Source organism: Anabrus simplex, chromosome 12, assembly GCF_040414725.1.
Source record: "Anabrus simplex isolate iqAnaSimp1 chromosome 12, ASM4041472v1, whole genome shotgun sequence".
Classification (NCBI taxonomy): Eukaryota; Metazoa; Arthropoda; class Insecta; order Orthoptera; family Tettigoniidae; genus Anabrus; species Anabrus simplex.
This window is the reverse complement of record NC_090276.1, coordinates 72,905,179-72,923,730: the sequence shown is the minus strand read 5'-3', so window position 1 is coordinate 72,923,730 and position 18,552 is coordinate 72,905,179. Positions and strand designations below refer to the sequence as shown.

General features: G+C 42.5%; 1 protein-coding gene and 1 non-coding gene across 4 annotated transcripts in view; one reads left to right on the top strand and one right to left on the bottom strand.

Moving 5' to 3' along the window:
* Positions 1–18,552, bottom strand: part of LOC136884434 (protein scribble homolog) — a 261,405-nt gene that overhangs the window by 94,559 nt on the left and 148,294 nt on the right. The gene's annotated exons all lie outside the window — the stretch shown is intronic.
* Positions 276–382, top strand: LOC136884603 (U6atac minor spliceosomal RNA). Its single transcript, XR_010861390.2, has one exon. It is a non-coding gene; the product is annotated as a U6atac minor spliceosomal RNA (small nuclear RNA).

Genomic DNA, 18,552 nt, shown 5'->3' with positions numbered 1-18,552 from the left:
GATTGATTGATTGATTGATTGATTGATTGATTGATTGAAAGTGGCATCGCTCCTAGTTCGTCTCCATATTGGACACCCCTGAAATAATATAGATCACTATTAATATCGCAAGTTATGCGGTTTGGTGTATAATAATTTAAATAAAGCTGTAAACGTATTAAATTAATCACTTTTTAAAAATTACGACCACAATAATCCGCTAAACCTTAACACTCATATGTGATTTTCTTTCTAAGTGTTGACTATATGTACATCGCAGTCGAGTGAATTCAGTTGTGTTGTATGAAAGGAGAGACGGTTAGCACTCCCCTAGACAAGGATGGAATTACACACATATTGGTTGAGGCACTGCTGACCATTCAGCACTTGACCACATTTTTTTCAGTAACTAACTTTTCAGGTATGGTTTGGAACGTATGGACATTTCAAGATCTCGGTTCTTATTTAAGGAGGTTGTACTAAGCATCAGGCGTCATATTTAGTCCTTATAGACCTTAGAGAAGAATCTGCAGCAGACAAATGACTTCATCCGCCCTCAACCCCCAGCCAAATTTTCCAAATAAGACTTCAGAACCACTTACAAGTTCATTTAACAATGTATTACATCTACGGCAAAAAGAAAAAGGGGGTGGGGGTGCGGATAACATGTCGAATAGATATAATTACTAGCATGTTTAAAAAATATAGTATTAAATGCATTACTTCTTTCTTTCTTTCTTTCTTTCTTTCTTTCTTTCTTTCTTTCTTTCTTTCTTAATCTGTTTACCTTCCAGGGTTGGTTTCTCCCTCGGACTCAGCGAAGGATCTCACCTCTACCACTTCAAGGGCAGTGTCCTGGAACGTGACTCATTGGGGCGAGAATACAACTGGGGAGGAGGATCACCTGCCATGCTGAACAGTAGCTTGTTGGAGCCTTGTGGGGGAGATCGGAAGTGACAGACAAGAAAGAGGGAAGGAGGCGGCCCTGGCCTTACGTAAGGCACCATCCCGGTATTTGCCTGGAGGAGAAGTGGGAAAGCACGGAAAACCACTTCGAGAAAGGCTGAGGTAAAAATCGAAACCCCCTCGACTCAGTTGACCTCCCGTGGCTGAGTATACCCCATTCCAGCCCTCGTAGCACTTTGCTAATTCTGTGGCAGAGCCGGGAATCGAACAGGGGATGGTAGCTAATCACACTAACCACTGCGCCACAGAGGCGGCATTGAAGTAATGGATAAATGTTGTATTGGCATTGCCGTTATAATTTTTCTTTAATGTAATTAATTGTGTCCGCCTCTGTGGTGTGGTTAGCGTGCAGGTGCGATTCCCACCTCAACAATCTTCCAAGTGGTTTTCAGTGGTTTCCCACTTCTCCTCCAGGCAAATGCCGGAATGGTACCTAACTGAAGGCCACGGCCGCTTCCTTCCCTCTTCCTAGTCTATCCCTTCCTACCTTTTCCCATCCCCCCATAAGGCCCCTGTTCAGCATAGCAGGTGAGGCCGCCTGGGCGAGGTACTGGTCCTCCTCCTCAGCTGTATTCCCCGACCCGATGTCTCACGCTCCAGGACACTGCCCTTGAGATGGTAGAGGTGGGATACCTCGTTGAGTCGGAGGGAAAAACCAACGCTGGAGGGTAAACGAATTAAGAAGAAAGAAATAAAGAAAGAAATTGTTAAAATGCATGTGAATTTGACTGGGAACATTCATTCATTCCTTCATTTAATCCGAAACTGTGGGATCTACTTAGAAGCTGAGTTGGCGACTATCGGGATCCCTAGCTCAGCCTGGCATTGTTTCCACTTGTGTAAGACTTCTTACTTTCCTATCCAACCTCTCTTGGTCAAGTCGTGATCTCTTCCGATACCGCCGGTATTACATATGTAAGGTCTGAGAGGGACTCTTTAGTTCTCACACCCATCTTGATTCTTCACTATCTTTTGTCGACACGTTCATTCTTCGAAGAAATGGTCTGATTAATTGTTAATATAGGATGGTTGCCCAGTAGCACTCTAAAACAATAATCACCACCACCGAAAGGACTAAAACTCCACGTCTAAGGCGTTCAGGTACGAGTGTACTGGGAGAAAGACCGTAACAAAGCGAGGCATGACCCTTGCATTGGGAACCTCTGTAAGCTGCATGTCGGGTTGACTGGACTTTACACCGTGATCTGCGAGCGAGACAGACGACTCAGCGGCGCGTGACAAAAGGAGATCAGTCGCGCGGAAATCTGACGGCCGAGCTTCAGTTCTCACTAGCACCTGGCCGCCGCACAAAAGATAAACAGCATTCAGAGGTCAATGTTGTACATGAACAACCCTACAAGGGCTTAGAGTGGTGTTCCTCAATCGGGGGGGAGGGGGTACATTTATTTATTTATTTATTTATTTATTTATTTTTATTTATTTATTTATAGTCATAATATCTCTGTGGGTGGTGGCGGTAGAATAACACGATCAAAAGTGGCTTCAGGGGCTGATAACTTGGGAGCGTGGATTGGCGACCACTTACTTCTGCCAGACTCCTCACTTTCATCTATCCTATCCGACCTTCCTTGGCCAAACCCTTCTTGTTTTCAGACCCCTTCATTTTCACGTCCTTCGTGGCCCTTGTCTTCCTTTGGCCGATACCCTCATTTTTCAAAGTGTCGGACCTCTTCCATTTTTTTCTCTCTGATTAGTGTTATATAGAGGATCCTACTTCCTTTTAAAGCAATAATCACCACCAGCACCCATAACACAGCCTGCACGGTTGCTAGGGTTACGCTTCCGTCACGCTAATTTTCATATGACGTCCAAAAAAAAGATATATTTATGTCAACAAAATTCACCTTGATTGCTTAGTTTTTGCCTTACAACCATTTCCAGCAAGAAGCTATCCAGTCCATATGAAAACATGAAATAGCGGTCAAAATCGGATTCCGAATATCATTTGAAAAGACGAAGTATATGGAACTAAGGAATCAATCAATCAATCAATCAATCAATCAATCAATCAATCAATCAATCAATCAATCAATCAATCAATCAATCAATCAATCAATCAATCAGGAAGCAAACAAAATAAGAGCTGCTAAACTGCAAACAGCTTACAAAATCACCAGCAACAGTTACAACAAATAATCTATAATTTAAAAAATTCAAAATTACGACACTACGACACAGTTATCAGACCTAAGACACTTAATGCATGCATCCGGAACACTGATAATTGGCGGCAGGTCACAAATAAAATACATCGCAAACAAGAGAGGTGTATTCTCAATACATTTGAATGTTAATCATTATAACAGTACAATCGCGCTATAATACCAAGAACCTCCGTGGTTCAAACACCGGTCACTCCATGTGAGATTTGTGCTCGACAGAGCGGAGGCGGGACAGGTTTTTCTCCGGGTACTCCGGTTTTCCCTGTCATCTTTCATTTCAGCAACACTCTCCAATATCATTTAATTTCATCTGTCAGTCATTAATCATTGCCCGAGGGGAGTGCGACAGGCTTCGGCAGCTGGTACAATTCCTATCCTCGCCGCAAGATGGGGGCCTTCATTCATTCCATCCCTGACCTGGTCACTGACTGGAAAACAGGTTGTAGGTTTTCATTCAATCGCGCTACCATACATACAGTAAGTAGTGTAAGTTTGGAATTGCAGCCTTAACAGTGAAAGTGCTCCTTTACGGTGTCTTCGTCTAACAACAGACAATGACTAGCGTTTGTTTTCTACTCGGTACCTAGTAACCCGTTACTGCATACCACTTTTCACCTATGTATGCGAGAAACGGACTGTGGACAGAGATGGTTTTACGGCACACCTTCAACTGTACAGTAAATCAAACACATATACCCAGGATGCCTTGGTTTTTCTTTTTTTCACATAACAGACGGCAAAACAACCCTACAACTAAAGGTCAACATCCACGCGTACCAATCACCGTTTACTTTCCGTGTACCTTCCCCATCCAGTTACGACAGGTTTCACGAGTACTTAACCTCAAAGACATTACCGACCTACGATCGTGCAAGTGTACTTTCGCCTTGCAATACGTACCCATGGCCAGTAGTCTTTGAATGTTAAACGCTTAGCGTAAAATCGCGAAAAATCGTGTGTATTTTTATATATATTTCATTATGGCAAACCACATCACATACGAGTGTTAAGGTATTAGCTCTAGTTAAGAATTGTTGGTACACATGGTCTAATTTCAAGGCGGATAATTCACCGCTGCTCGACACCGGACCTTTCGGAGAAGCCATTCAACCTCGCGATTTTCTTCCATCTAGCAGATTAGCTTGAAATTCAGCTCAACATTTAAATCTCCTATACACTGAAGTTATATTGAGGAAATGAACAAGTTATTCAGCCGGCCTGTGCGGGTAGCGTGCGTGCCTTCCCGGCCAGGTCAAGGAGGGATAGTTCGCGGTCCACTCTGCCTACGTGATTACAATTGAGGAGCTATCTGACTGTGAGATGGCGGCTCCGGTCTACAAAGCCAAGAACAACGGCCGTGAGCATTCAACACCTCAAGCGGACGCTTGGTAGGCCATGGCCCTTCGGGGGTTTCCAAGTCATTCGGAACCCTTAAAGAGGGCGAACTCAGTCTTCGGCGAAGCGTCGGGACTATCATGTGCTCCTTAGACCACGGCCTACAGGCCGGGAAAATAAACGCATTCTTCATAACGCTGGCCGTGAAAGCCTCAACAACTTCTCCTGAATCTTAGAGTACCGTATGAGAAATTAAATGTATAAGAGATTACATTAATATATATAGGGTCTCTATTGACGGTCACTAGATCGAACCTCAATTAGGCTACATTTTGACATTCTGCTACAAGCTACACGATGCTAAATTAAGCAACGTTTAACTGAATTCGGCTACGGCTGATAACACTGCCCAAGCGTCCTATAGTCTGTCTCCCCATGTTTCACAGTCGAAGTAGCAATCGCAAGCACTTGTATTCTGAAACACTACCTGTTTCAAAACATTCCTCCTTCGTGCATTAGACAGTTTCGTATGAACAATAATCCTCATTATTACGAATTTTTTGATTCTTTTTAATCACAGAGGAGGTAGAAAAATTCTATTTTCCGCTGCGAAGTTTGTAGTAGACAGACTAAAGGTAAGGACAACCTAATGTTTAGCCACATACAAATATTTCGCCAGCCACAATGCGCCTGATTAGATATACAAACTTACTGAAATATTAGCTATCTGTTTGAACAGAAACACACTGCAACATCAAATCCATAATTATTATATTGCTAAAAGAGCATCATATGTTAGGCTTGTTACATTTCTTCTAAACTATGTAAGTCTCCTTCTTCTTAATTTGTTTACCCTCCAGGTCCCCCTGTGGGTGGGGGCGGTAGAATAACACCCACGGTATCCCCTGCCTGTCGTAAGAGGCGACTAAAAGGGGCCCCAGGGGCTCTGAACTTTGGAGCGTGGGCTGGCGACTACGGGGCTCTTAGCTGAGTCCTGGCATTGCTTCCACTTGCTTGTGCCAGGCTCCTCACTTATCATCTATCCTATCCGACCTCCCTTGGTCAACTCTTGTTCTTTTCCGACCCCGACGCTATTAGGTTTGCGAGGGCTAGGGAGTCTTCCATTTTCACGCCCTTCGTGGCCCTTGTCTTCCTTTGACCGATACCTTCATTTTTCGAAGTGTCGGTTCTCTTCCATTTTTTCCCTCTGATTAGTGTTATAGGCTATAGAGAATGGTTGCCTAGTTGCACTTCCTCTTAAAACAATAATCACCACCACCACCACCACCGCCACCTTTACCCTCCAGGGTTGGTTTTCCCCTCGGACTCAGCAGGGGATCCCACCTCTACCGCCTCAAGGGCAGTGTCCTGGAGCTTCAGACTCTGGGTCGGGGGATACAACTGGGGAGGATGACCAGTACGTCGCCCAGGCAGCCTCACCTGCTATGCTGAACAGGGGCCTTGCGGGGGGATGGGGAGATTGGAAGGGATAGACAAGGAAGCGGCCGTGGCCTTAAGTTAGGTACCGTCCCGGCATTTGCCTGGATGAGAAGTGGGAAAACACGGAAAACCACTTCGAGGATGGCTGAGGTGGGAATCGAACCCACCTCTACTCAGTTCACCTGCCGAGGCTGAGTGGACCCCGTTCCAGCCCTCGTACCACTTTTCAAATTTCGTGGCAGAGCCGGGAATCGAATCCGAGCATCCGGGGGTGGCAACTAATCACACTAACCACTACACCACAGAGGCGGACACTATGTAAGTCGAGCAACGTTAAATTTTGTGCTGATATAGGGAGTACGTTACTAAAACCAAACGTCGCAGACATTGCATACTCCGACATGGTGAGACAGCCTGTAGATCACGTTAAGAGGGGGGTGGAAGCCTAGTTGTACGTTGTACAGTAACCACCACCACCAGTTATTCAATCAATCAATCAATCAATCAATCAATCAATCAATCAATCAATCAATCAATCAATCAATCAATCAATCACCACTGATCTGCATTTAGGGCAATCGCCCAGGTGGCAGATTCCCTATCTGTAATTTTCCTAGCCATTTTTTATATATACAGTAAAAGTCCGACAGTCCGGCACGTTCGGGACTGGGCCGGTGCCGGATTACGGAAAATACCGGACTATCGGGCGTTACCTCTTACTACAGGCGCACAGCGAAAACGACTGTTACAGTAAAATGTTGAACAGCAGAATCATTAGTTTAATAACTTCAGCTCAAAATTAGGGCAGCGCCAAATTTTCATTCAACACATAAACATTAACTGTACAATATTTTAGTGTGACGTAAAAAAATCTCAAATATCTTTCTGTTTTCGAGATCGTTGTCGCTCGGCATAAAATTTATTTCTGATGATATATAAATCAATAAGTTCAGTGGCAAAGTTCAGCAAAAGGGATGAATTTATTTAGGGACTCTGCGGCTTCTGCCCAGCTAATTTTCTCCTTTTCTTCGGCTTTCTCATCTAAGTAACTCTCATCAAGATTGTGTATACCCTATAGGTTAGCTCCTGCTCGGTAGGTTCGTTGTTATCTATTTGAATCCACTCCGCGAGTTCCTCTTTAGATACGTTATCTAAAGGATTGTTGTTGGTTACACTTCTTACAACATCCAAAACTTATTTTGAAATTCAGTTACATCACACTCGGCGTTTAACAGGTTGCGAACGAAAGAACTCCTATAAAAACATTTAAAGTTCTGGATTACCCCTTGATCCAATGGCTGAATCAGTGACGTAACATTAGGCGGCAGAAGTGTAGCAAATATATTTCCAGAAACTAACTCATCTACTGGTGGATGTGCTTTACAGTTGTCCAAAAGAAGGATGGCAATGCTGTCTTCTGGCAGACCAAGGTTTTTGAAGCTTTCTTTGACTTGTGGCACAAAATGATGAAAGAACCAGTCTTTGAATAGGGTGGAGATCATCCATGTATTTTATTGAGCGTCATAATGAACAGGCAAGTTCGTAACATTTTTAAATGCCCCAGGTTGTCTAGATTTACCAAGTACAAAAGGAGTTATTCGGTTTCTTCCAGACGCATTAGCACAAAACTGCCAATCTGTCTTTGTTTTTTGTTTTAACCCTTTAGCCGCATTTTCACCTCCCGCAGCTAGAGTAGATGTCGGTAAGCACCGCCATAGTAGGCCTGTTTCATCAGCATTGTAAATCTGATCATTTTTTATTTTATTATTAACTGCGATTATTTCTTCAAACTCGTCTTTGTATTTGTCTGCTGAAGCTTGGTTTGCTGAAAGTGTCCCTCCAGTTACATCAAGTCTTCGAAATCCATGCCGAAACTTAAAGTTTCTGAGCCAACCATCAGAAAAATTGCATTCACTTTCTGCAACACCTAAGTCGTGTCCATACTGCTTTGCCTTTTCAATAACTATTGGCACCATTACCGGCTTTCCTTCGTAGCGTTCTGCACTGAACCGTTTGTACAATAAGCTTTCTAATTGTTCCAGTTTAAAAAAAAAAAATTGTCTGGAAGCCAATTTTTCAGTTGTTACCTATTGAGAAGGAAATTTCATTAGTTCGTCTTTTTGATTTTTTTATGTCGTAAATGGTTGACGAGCCAATATTAATTGCATTCAACAAAATATTTCTATTCTCACCTTTCTCCAGGCGTTTGATGATTTCCAGTTTCTGGTTGATGATCAGAGTTACGTCGTTACGTTTCTCTCCTGACTTGGAACTTGAAGGTTTCGGTTTCGAGAACATTGTCACTGCTGCTTAAATACCAAGAAAACTTCCACATGGCACTTTGATATGTATGTTCACTGCACTACTGCACTACTGTAATACGGATCCTAGACCGCAAGAAAAATACTGTAGCGAAAAGTGCTCGCAATCAAAACAATGAACTGAAACTGTGTATGGTGACAGCCAACAATGCCGAATGTGTCTAACAATAGCAGACGCGTAGTGGACACTTCCGGGTGGTTTCGAACCGCGACGTGCGCTTTAACTGTCACAAACGTAAAAAAATAATTAAAAATCCTGGAATGGTGCTGGACCATCGGTCGTTCCGGACTGATGGATGCCGGACTAATGGAATATGACTGCAAAGAAATTGGAAATTTATTGAACATCTCCCTTGGTAAGTTATTCCAAACCCTAACTCCCTTCCTATAAACGAATATTTGCCTCAATTTGTCCTCTTGAATTCCAACTTTAGCGGCGCTTCTTTATTTCTACTTCATTTCAGATTACTCTATTTCTCACTATTGTTATTTAAGATAAGCTTTTACATTTCCGGCAGTGAGAAAGGTTTTCATGCTTTTTCTTGTGCCATGTGAATAATACGGGAAATTCCCTCCAGAACACCAGAGCTGTCTACCTGTAGATGTGATGCTCGCCATATCGGTTGTTTCTCCTCTAACAGACGTAAATGTTGTGGGAGCTTTAATTTACTGAAGTAACCCCTGGTCATTAAGTTTAATGCCCGGCTGCATGGCTAAATGGTTAGCGTGCTGGCCTTTAGTCCAGTGGGTCACGGCTTAGATTCCCAGCCGGGTCGGGGATTTTAACCGTCATTGGTTAATTCCGATGGCTCGGGGGCTGGGTGTCTGTGCCCTCTTCATAATTAGAAATAATCATAGACGCGAAGGTCACCTGCACCAGGCACTTCCGAGGCTACACGGCATTGTTATTACTTTTTTTTTTTTTTGCAATTGGCTTTTACGTCGCCGCATGGACCACAGGTAGGTCTTACGGCGACGATGGGACAAGGAAGGGTTAGGAGAAGAAAGGAAGCAGTTGTGGACTTAATTAAGGTACAGCCCCTGTATTTGTCTGGTATGAAAATGGGAAACCCACTATCTCCCGAATACTGGATACTGGCCGCGACTGAAACTATGCAGCTCAGTATTATTATTATTATTATTATTATTATTATTATTATTATTATATTAGATTTAATATCTTAACTTGCCTTGTGCGACAACAATAGCGTTGCACCACATTACCTATGCGGTCCGTCCTTAATGTTATAAAAGGTAGCTGCAATAATATAGTAATTTGAAGGGGGTATGCGAAGTAGCTTCATGGGGAAGAGATTTTGCATGACTGGCCATCCGCATGGGCGTATGAAAGACTACCGTTTCTAGGATCAATTCTCTTGACCGCGCGCCGAATTCTTTGCTCACTGACTACCTACTGGTAGTTTCTCAAATTTCCACCTTGAAAGCCTTGCAGGCGGCCATACACCGGTGTTGACAGTGGCGCTTGAGCGGCAGTGGTCTAGCGCCGGGGATGTCTTGGTACGACCGCGACGGGGTAACCAGTGCCGAAAGGAGATATGGGATTGTCTGGTGGGTTTAGGAAGGTTTCTCATAACTTCTCCTTTACGGAGGGGTGGAAGTAGCTGGTAGAAGACTAGCCTTTGCACCTCAAGTTATTCTGTACTCTTGTACTAGGCTATGTTCCTGCGTTAGTACTCGCTTGTCTGTCATTCGTCAAACAGGTAGGTCACCTCGGGCTGTGAGGCGGGGTGGAGCCTCACGGCACCCCAACACAAAACAAGGACATATAATAACACAGCACTATTTACTTTATCTCACCTAGAACGAGGGAAAACCTAGTCGAGGTGGGCTGAGCGATGACCATCCTCCCTACAGCCTGGACGAGGCACCCAGTGACTTCCATCTCTTCGGGAGGTTGAAGAAGAACCTTGGTGGTAAGCGATTCAGCGACGATTCGGCCGTCATGACGTTGCTTCAGGTACTGGACTCAGATTCCTTCCATGCCGGTATCAAAGCCTTGGCGTACCGTTGAACAAGAATGGTGAGTATGTTCAATAGTATCAGTGGCCTGACACTGTACCTGGCTGTAAAATAAAGTTCCTCCATACGAGCTATTGTTATCTTATTTCTTGAAGCTACTTTGTACATATAGCAGAAGGTGCCCGTCATAGTCGGAGGTCAGCCTTACATGAGGTACCCATAGGGATCACAATGCGATATAACGGCGGGTGGGGAGCGGTGGTATCCCCCTACCTGTCGCAAGAGGCGGCTCTCGACTTGGGAGCAGGGGTTGGCGACCACGGAGCCTCAAGCTGAGTCTGGTATAGCTTACATTAATTTGTACCAGAGTCTTCAATTTTATTCTCAATCTGTTCCTGACTCCAATGGCCTAGGCCAAAAGGCCAAGACCCTAAGGTGTCCGCCTTCACGACGCTTCAGGGGCCCGATCCTCTTCCTTAGATTAGTTGTACTTCCTTTTTAAACAATAAAAATTCGGCGTGTCTGAAATCCGTGAAAGTAGTTTATTAATCTTAGGACGCCGTCAAAGGTCGCCGATCCAATGATTATGATAACTCACGAAACAGTGGCTCGTAAGATTTCGATGCAAGTTCGTTCATACCAGCGGCGCCAGGAATTTCCCCGTCTCTCTACAGATCATTTTCCTTCAATTTTCCCCTCTATGATGAGCTGGAGAAGTCCATATCGTTCACCTTTCATGTGCCCAATGTAGCCTACCTGAGCTACCTGGTTGTTAACTCTTCTTTCTTATTTAACAAGTTGAGGACTTCCTCATGGGTCTTCCTTTCTACCGGGGATATTCGAAGCATTCTTCTCTACAAGTACATTTTGAAAGCGTCAATCCGCCTCACCATTAAAGGGTTGAGCGTCCAGCCTTCAAAACCATACAGAACGGCAGTGGAAACATAGCATTGCAACATGCGAACTCGGAGCTGAAGGTTGAGATCTCTACTAGGGCCCTCATACTGTTGAACCAATTTTCGGCTTGTCCAATTCTGGATAAGATTTCATTCTTGGGATCGCAATGCTGTCACTACAGTACCACGATATTTGAATGATGGTGTTGTTTGTGGAAGTTAGGTTTTAACTTTGTCACTGGTAATGTTAAGCTAGTGTAAGCTCAACCTATAGTATTGTAAGCCGTAATGTTAGGTACTGGATATACTTAAGTTGTGTGTGAATTAGTATATGATGATGCTAGATTTATAATATTAAACTAGTAGCATTTCTTACATACATACATACATTATCATTATAGACTGTTATGGCTTTCAGCGTTCAGTCTGCAAGCCTCTGTGAATTTACTAAACGTCGCCACAATCCTCGATTTGCAACTAGTGTTGTGGCCTCATTTAGTTCTATACCTCTTATCTTTAAATCGTTAGAAACCGAGTCTATTTCTTGTAATATTTTATTTCCATGGAATTGCTTGTTCATTTTGTTGTTGTTGTTGTTGTTGTTGTTGTTGTTGTTGTGTAACTATGTTTTAACTTTACCTTATTATCACACTAACGAATGTGACCATTACCACCGGGATATTTCCCAATTACGATGTACTTAATAATAATAATAATAATAATAATAATAATAATAATAATAATAATAATACGAAGAAGAAGAAGAAGAAGAAAAAGAAGAAGAAGAAGATCGTAAAAGCAATAAATTCAATAAACAACAAATAAACAACTTGTTTTCTCTTAGAAAGTCGAAGAGAAGGTTACTCTGATTTTTATGAATGTATCCCGATCTAATGCGATCAGATGACTCGAAGATCACGTCATAGATCCGTAATGGCACGGAGCCATGTTCTTTCTTTTCGGTCCGGCGCGGCGCTACTGGCGCTGAAACGCCCGTCAAAAACGTGACGCCATTTTGCAACGCCGGTATCGTTGCAAAGAATAACTCTTAAAACTACAATTTGACACAAAAAATAAATTTCTGTGATGTCACCCGTTAAAACAAGATGGCTACCAAACAAGATCCCATTTTGGCCGTATGGCACTCGAGGGAAATCGTTATAACTTCGGGGAAGTTAGCCCGATTTCGAGAAAGAAGTGTCCTTTGGAAGCCTATACAATATCCTACAAAACTACTTAAAATAATCCAGTTGGTGAAGCCATTAGCCAAGAGCGTCTCTTTGAAAAATATATTTTGGGAAATTTTCGAAAATTGATCATAATGTTCAACTTTAAAGCACAGCAAATCAAGCAAAAACGTTCGATTACTCCACCATCGATAAGAAGACTAATTTCTTCATAAAATGAGATCAAAAAAGCTCTGCAGGACCAAAATAATAAAATTGCTAAACCTTACGTCTCCTACTTCTAATATCATTCCCCTGTATTTAATAAATGTTTGTTAAAATAATGTAAGTTAAAATACATTAAATAAATAAATGTATAGACAAAAACGCAAATAAATCAAGAACAAGGACATTGGAACAAGCTTACCAACTGAGCAAGAATACCTTTAACAAGAAGAGTCTCTCCATCAAAACCAAAATCAAGTACTACAAACCAGAATGTCTCTATACTACAGAGTGTATGTTCTCCATGAAAACAGGAGGAACAGAAAAGCTAGAGAAAAAGGGAAGACAAAGTGTAAGACAAATCTGGGCCCATTAAAGACTGAAAATGGAGAGTTCAGATACAGGATTGCCTTTGCTTGCAAGACCTAGTGTTTACAGTGCACTATGTATTCTGCTGTAGGCTACAACAAATTTGTTACTGTCCTATCATTGGCTTTGAAACATGAAAGTGACTGAGGTGAAATGAAATGTCGTATGGCTTTTAGTGCCGGGATATCCCAGGACGGGTTCGGCTCGCCATGTGCAGATCTTTCTACTTGACACCCGTAGGTGACCTGCGCGTCTTGGTGAGGATGAAATGATGATGAAGACAACACATACACCCAGCCCCCGTGCCATTGGAATTAACCAATTAAGGTTAAAATCCCCGACCCGGCCGGGAATCGAACCCGGGACCCTCTGAACCGAAGGCCAGTACGCTGACCGTTCAGCCAACGAGTCGGACAGTATGAGTGAGGCTAGTAATACCATTCCTTATGCAGCCAGTCCCTGTTATGAATGGCGTGAAAATGCTGCTCATAGGGTCGGTTGGTACAGGCATTTCAGTGGGCTTGGCATAAATCGCACCGGCGCAGACAGGTCTTATGGCAACAGTGGGATAGAACTATAAAGGAAGCGACCGTGGCCTTAATTAAAGGTATTAAAGGTACTGTATGAAAATGAGAAGCACGAAAAACCATACTGAGAGCAGCCGACATTGGGGAAGGAACTTCGTATTGGAACTGCATAGCAACGCAGGTCAAGAAGAACTTACGGAGAACAGCTCCAAGACAATAGAAAGTGGATGTTTTGAAAGTGCTGGTAATTGTAGTAATAAGCTCCAGAAAGCACGTGTGACTACAGCCTCCTTTCTCCTATCTGACACATTCCTGCGGGCTGAACCTACAACCGGACCAAATTTTTGTAGGTTACCGCACCGTCATTATGTTAGAATACTACTACAGGTTTCATTGAGGACAACTCCATCTGTTACTGTGACTCCGCGCTTCCAGACACTCGTGTTTACAGTACAAGGCGATCCGGAACTAGGTGTACATTTTCTTGCGGGATATGAAACAAAATAGTAATCTACTGTTCAAGAAAATATCATAGTTCATAATGTGTATATTGTTTTTATGAAATTCCTCTGCTGAATAACTGTTGTCAGAGTGAAATAAGGACTTGCATTTGGGAGATAGTAGGTTCATATTCCACCGTCGGCAGCCCTGAAGATTGTTTCCCGTTATTTCCCATTTTCACACCAGGCAAATTACAGCGCTACGTTCTCAATCCTACCCTTTTCCCATCTTTCAATCGCCGAAAACTTTCGATATGTTAGCGCGACGTTAAACAGAACAGGAAGCAATAACACAGATAAATGAACTACAGGAGATAGCCGAGAAAACAGGTTTAAAAATCTCCTTCACGAAAACAGAGATGATGAGCACGGACAGGAATTATGTGAAGAGAACAATGAAGACGAAATATGGCGAAGTGAAGGTCACAAAGCAGTTTAAATACCTGGGAGAAATTATCAGCAGCAACGGGATGGATAAAGAGGCCATGGAAAATAGAAGACTTAAGTTGGAAAGGCTAAACATTGCCACCAAAGCAATTTACAACAAAAAGAATCTTTCCATCAATGCGAAACTAAGACATTATGATGCTGTGGTAAAACCAGTGATTCTGTATGGGGTGGAAACAGCAACACTAACGAACCTGGAAAAACTACTAAAGATTGAAAGGAGAATATTGAGGAGGATTTACGGCCCAAGGGTGGTAGAAGAAAACTACAGATTACGCTCAAATAAGGAGATATAAAAAGAACAGAAGACCTGGAAACAACAATAAGGAAAAGACGGCTGCGATTCTATGGACACATGGTCAGAATGGATCCAACAAGGTTAAATAAACAAATTTTTAATGAAATATACTACTTGAAGAGCCAGGGGGGGATATGCCAAGCAGATGAAGGAAGAACTCAAGAGGTTAGGAATTGCAGATGAAGAATGTCGTGATAGAGACCAATTCAGGAAAAGACTTTCCAACATAAAAGTTCTGGTTGAAGAAAAGAAAGACCGCAGAGGGGGAAGATGGACTGAAGAGAGAAGAGCGCAACATTCTGAAAGAATGAAGGCACTGTGGAGAAAGAGGAAGGAAGAAGAGATGGTTAGAAGGAAGGGAAGTGGTATTGGCGTGGTCCTAAGTTTGGCCGGTTCGCAAGAAAGAAAGAATAATAATAATAATAATAATAATAATAATAATAATAATAATAATAATAATAATAATATTGTAAAAAACATGCGGCAGGATATCAGATGTCATACGAAACCGAACGATAAAATCTTCAGACACATTTCGAGAATGAACGGCGACAAACTAACTAAAAAGAACACGGTATGTCCTTCGACAAAAAAGAATGGGGTCAGGAATGGAATGAATGAAGCCCCCATCTTGCGACGAGGATAGGAATTGTGCCGGCTGCCGAAGCCCGTCGCACTCCTCTGGGGCAATTATTAATGACTGACAGATGAGAAGATGAAATGTTAGTGGAGAGTGTTGCTGGAATGAAAGATGACAGGGAAAATCCGCCTCCGCTTTGTCCAGCACAAATCTCACATGGAGTGACCGGGATTTGAACCATGGATTCCAGCGGTGAGAGGCCGCTGCCGCCTGAGCCACGGAGGCTACGTCCTTCAATAAATGAAATTCAAATTTTGATAACGAACGATTTATTTCCATCATCACTTCACAGAGATGAAACTAAACTTGTAGCCGCAGCATCTTTGGCGACCAAGGCCTACGGTAACTACTAATGTGACGTCACTGACGGTACACATTTTATCGCGTTATTACGTTACACAAATTTTCGGAGGAACTCAGCCATAAGACATATACGAAAAATGGACCTGCAAGAAAGGAATATTATGGAAAAAACATCCATGGCAGAATCACATTCAGAAACAAGATACCGACATCTCAGGTGTTCCAGGAATCAGAAGCAGCGGCTAAGAAGAAACATTGGACTCATGAAAAGAAATAACTAGGAAGCAAGAGAATGAAGGAATAGGTTACTGGAAATCCTAAAAGAGTTATTTACGAAGCCCATAGTTGGCAAAAATCGTTTAAAATAAATAAATAAATAAATAAATAAATAAATAAATAAATAAATAAATAAATAAATAAATAAATAAATAAATAAATAAATAAATAATACTATTACGTCCCATTAAGACTCCAAGATGTCAGAATTTTGCTTCGCAGCAATCCTTTTACTTGCCAGTACATCTATTATTATTATTATTATTATTATTATTATTATTATTATTATTATTATTATTATTATTATTATTATTATTATTATCAACTACAAAAAGACCTCGATAATGCTGTGAGATGGACAGTAGCCAATGGTATGATGATAAACGAGGTTAGAAGTCAAGTTGTGAGTTTGACAAATAGGAAAAGTCCTATCAGTCTTAATTACTGCGTTGGTGGGGTGAAAGTTCCTTTTGGGGATCATTGTAAGTACCTAGGTGATAATATAAGGAAAGATCTTCATTGAGGTAATCGCATAAATGGGATTGTAAATAAAGGGTACAGATCTCTGCACATGGTTATGAGGGTATTTAAGGGTTGTAGTAAGGGTATAAAGGAGAGGGCATATAAGTCTCTAGTAAGACCCCCAACTAGAGTATGGTTCCAGTGTATGGGACCCTCAGCAAGATTACTTGATTCGAAAAAAAAAAACGGAAAAAATCCAAAGAAAAGCAGCTCGATTTGTTCTGGGCGATTTCCAACAAAAGAGTAGCGTTACAAAAATGTTGCAAAGTTTGGGTTGGGAAGACTTGGGAGAAAGGAGACGAGCTGCTCAAGTAAGTGGTATGTTCCAAGTTGTCAGTGGAGAGATGGCGTGGAACGACATTAGTAGACGAAGAAGTTTGAGTTGTGTTTTTAAGAGTAGGAAAGATCAGAATGAAGATAGAGTTGGAATTCAAGAGGACACGTTGGGGAAAATATTCGTTTATAGGAAGAGGGGTTAGGGATCGGAATAACTTACCAAGGGAGATGTTCAATAAATTTCCAAATTCCTTTCAATCATTTAAGAAAAGGCTAGGAAAACAACAGATAGGGAATCTGTCACGTGGGTGACTGCCCTAAATGCAGACCAATGTGGATTGATTGAAAGGACTAGTGGGAAGGGTGCAGCTGTGGCCTTAGTTAAGGTACAGTCCCAGCATTTGCCTAGTGTGAAAACGATCTTTACGGCTGACGAAAGTAGGGATGGAAAACACTATCTCCCGAATGCAAGCCACTCGCTCGACAGGCGTGCCTGAAAATGGCTGCATCACCACGGGATGACGACACGGGTTTCCTTTATTAGCAGTTTAAGTGCTGAGGTGTCTCCACGTTTTCATTTGTAATTTTATTATTTCTTTTCTTTCTTAATCTGTTTACCCTCTAGGGTTGTCTTTCCCTCGGACTCAGCGGGGTATCCCACCTCTACCGCCTCAAGGGCAGTGTCCTGGAGCTTGAGACTGTGGGTCTGGGGATAAAACTGGGAAGGAGGACCAGTACCTCGCCCAGGCGGCCTCATCTGCTATGCTGAACAGGGGCCTTGTGAGGGGATGTGAAGACTGGAAGGGACAGACAAGGAAGAGGGAAGGAAGCGGCCGTGGCCTTAAGTTAGGTACCATCCCGGCATTTGCCTGGAGGAGAAGTGGGAAACCACGGAAAATCACTTCGAGGATGGCTGAGGAGGGAATCGAACGCCCCTCTACTCAGTTGACCTCCCGAGGTTGAGTGGACCCCGTTCCAGCCCTCGTACCACTTTTCAAATTTCGTGGCAGAGCCGGGAATCGAACCCGGGCCTCCGGGGGTGGCAGCTAATCACACTAACCACTACACCACAGAGACGGACTTTATTATGTATTACATGACGATATTCTCGGCGCAACGCCCTTACCAAATTTTCGCGACGAACACATTAGGAACCACTGCCTTAAAACAATCAATAATCACGAACACAATACCCATATCCTTTTTTAAAGAAATAGAACATCACAGGCCAAACCCGCGACTTTTGCCATCGATGTTCAGATCACTCGAAGAGTTCTCGTTTCTGCTATTCGCGAAGGAAAACAAGAAGTTGTCGTGGTTAGGGAACAACCCATGGCTGCAGTTCTGTCCTAGTGCATCGGTGGAGTTTCTTTTCTTGTAGGTAGTTTGCTAAGAAAGGAGAATGCTCTTTGATTACATATCCCATGATAACACACACACCACACGTAAACTAAGCAACGGATCATCACTGCCAGCATAATCACCGACCAATCCACTGCCACTTCCTTGAGAAGCTTCTTAATCGTATAATCGCTCGTAAAGAAGCAGCGTAATTATGACGTCACGCGTCCATGGCCTTCCAAACTTCCTCGTTATATTGTACCTTTCTCTTTTCAGAGTGGATAATTCCTAGGTGAACAAATCAAAGTCTCTCTTATTAAAGGCCGAACATCGAAATACGCCGGTCACGTAAGTAAAAAAGATACCTTCCTAACCTTTTCATTCTTCTATACCAGAGATCAGGGATATCCTGAACTTTGCAAACTAAAGAAAAATAATGTATCTTTCTGAAGTCCACCGGAACCTGTCAGCAGGCTAGTTTACAATTTCAGTACGTTCGGTAAGGAAACTACTGAATGCTCCCGTACTTTATATTATTATTATTATTATTATTATTATTATT